The 2,500-nt window shown below is 55.8% G+C and overlaps 2 non-coding genes across 2 annotated transcripts; both read right to left on the reverse strand.

Annotated features, from left to right (window-relative positions):
- Positions 1–211: 211 nt before the first annotated feature.
- LOC146143913 (5.8S ribosomal RNA) lies at positions 212–365 on the reverse strand. Its single transcript, XR_014498788.1, has one exon. It is a non-coding gene; the product is annotated as a 5.8S ribosomal RNA (ribosomal RNA).
- A 247-nt stretch (positions 366–612) lies between these two features.
- Positions 613–2,423, reverse strand: LOC146143914 (small subunit ribosomal RNA). The gene has a single exon (XR_014500458.1). It is a non-coding gene; the product is annotated as a small subunit ribosomal RNA (ribosomal RNA).
- Between the last annotated feature and the right edge of the window lie 77 nt (positions 2,424–2,500).

Consider the following 2,500-nt stretch of genomic DNA (forward strand, 5'->3'; position numbering starts at 1 on the left):
CGCCGTCGGCGCCGCGCGCCGCCGCGCACCTCGATTCCCGCCCTTGAGCCGCCAGCCGTTGGCCTCTTCGAGGTCGACTCGCCGCCGCCGCGCGGGATTCTGGTCGCGATCGTCGCGCATCGTGCCGTGCTGTCTTGAGCGGGACGGGCGCTCGCGCGTCCGACGCCGCAGCAGCCGCGCGGAGAAATCCCCGCGCGGAACGTTTGCAACGCGACCCTGAGGCGGGCGCGGCCCCGGGATTGACCCGAGGCCGCAATTTGCGTTCAGAACGTCGATGCTCAATGTGTCCTGCAATTCACACTAATTCACGCAGCTAGCTGCGTCCTTCATCGACTCACGAGCCGAGTGATCCACCGCCAAGAGCCATCCACGATTGTTTCGCTCGCACAGTGCCTCGCACTATAGGGTGACAAAATAGACCGCGCCGAGCGGTCGGCCAGGCCGACGCTTGAAGCCGGAGCGCGCGGCACCGCGGCACTCGACGCGCAAACATTACCGGGTGACCGAATCGCCGGCCGGCGCGCCGCTCCTCGCGGGTCGGGCGCCGGGTAGCAAAGACTTTTTCTCTCGCTTGTCCGAGTTTCGCGTTCGCCGAAGCGTTTGCGAGACCGTTAATGATCCTTCCGCAGGTTCACCTACGGAAACCTTGTTACGACTTTTACTTCCTCTAAATGATCAAGTTAGATCGTCTTCTCGGACGCCGGCTCGACCGTTGCCGGCCGCGCCAGGTCCAATCGGAGGACCTCACTAAACCATTCAATCGGTAGTAGCGACGGGCGGTGTGTACAAAGGGCAGGGACGTAATCAACGCGAGCTAATGACTCGCGCTTACTGGGAATTCCTCGTTCAAGGGAAATAATTGCAATTCCCTATCCCTAGCACGACCGGGGTTCAGCGGGTTACCCAGACCTGTCGGCCAAGGCGAGCACATGCTGATCCGGTCAGTGTAGCGCGCGTGCGGCCCCGAACATCTAAGGGCATCACAGACCTGTTATTGCTCAATCTCGTGTGGCTAAACGCCACTAGTCCCTCTAAGAAGTTAGACGCCGACCGATTGGGTCGCGTAACTAGTTAGCAAGCCAGAGTCTCGTTCGTTATCGGAATTAACCAGACAAATCGCTCCACCAACTAAGAACGGCCATGCACCACCACCCACAGAATCAAGAAAGAGCTCTCAATCTGTCAATCCTCACTGTGTCCGGGCCGGGTGAGATTTCCCGTGTTGAGTCAAATTAAGCCGCAGGCTCCACTCCTGGTGGTGCCCTTCCGTCAATTCCTTTAAGTTTCAGCTTTGCAACCATACTTCCCCCGGAACCCAAAGACTTTGGTTTCCCGCAAGCTGCCGGAGAGGTCGTAAAACTAACGCCCCCCGATCGCTAGTTGGCATCGTTTATAGTCAGAACTAGGACGGTATCTGATCGTCTTCGAACCTCTGACTTTCGCTCTTGATTAAAGAAAACATTCTTGGCAAATGCTTTCGCAGTCGTTCGTCTTGCGCCGATCCAAGAATTTCACCTCTAACGGCACAGTACGAATGCCCCCGTCTGTCCCTCTTAATCATTACCTCGCGCTCCGAAAACCAACAAAATAGAACCGAGGTCCTATTCCATTATTCCATGCACCATTATTCAGGCGAATCGCCTGCTTTGAACACTCTAATTTTTTCAAAGTAAACGTTCCGGCCGCCGCCGACACTCAGTCAAGGGCACCGGCGGAGAACCGGAGGTGAGGCCAGGACGGCCAGTACACGCCTTGCGACGGACCGGCCGCCTGCGCCCAAAATCCAACTACGAGCTTTTTAACCGCAACAACTTAAATATACACTTTTGGAGCTGGAATTACCGCGGCTGCTGGCACCAGACTTGCCCTCCAATGGATACTCGTTAAAGGTTTTAAAGTGTACTCATTCCAATTACAGGGCCTCGTTTAGAGTCCTGTATTGTTATTTTTCGTCACTACCTCCCCGCGTCGGGAATGGGTAATTTGCGCGCCTGCTGCCTTCCTTGGATGTGGTAGCCGTTTCTCAGGCTCCCTCTCCGGAATCGAACCCTGATTCTCCGTTACCCGTAAGAACCTCGGTAGGCCAGTACCGTACCGACGAAAGTTGATAGGGCAGACACTTGAATGATCCGTCGCCGGTGCGAGACCGTGCGATCCGCAAAGTTATCCAGAGTCACCAAAGGTTGCGGGCCGAAGCCCGGTCGGTTTTTGGTCTGATAAAAGCACGCCTCCCGCGAGGTCGGCGCTTCACGCATGTATTAGCTCTAGCATTTCCACAGTTAACCACGTAAAACGTACGATCAAATGAACCATAACTGATTTAATGAGCCATTCGCAGTTTCACTGTACGAGAGCTCGTACTTAGACTTGCATGGCTTAATCTTTGAGACAAGCATATGACTACTGGCAGGATCAACCAGGTAGCTACTTTAGCGTAGCCCCGAAAGGCCGACGAAGGAGGCGCCGCTGATGCGGCGCCGTCGCTCGGTCGATGCGAAAC

This window comes from Ascidiella aspersa, chromosome 5 (assembly GCF_963924565.1).
Source record: "Ascidiella aspersa chromosome 5, kaAscAspe10.2, whole genome shotgun sequence".
In the NCBI taxonomy this organism is placed as follows: Eukaryota; Metazoa; Chordata; class Ascidiacea; order Phlebobranchia; family Ascidiidae; genus Ascidiella; species Ascidiella aspersa.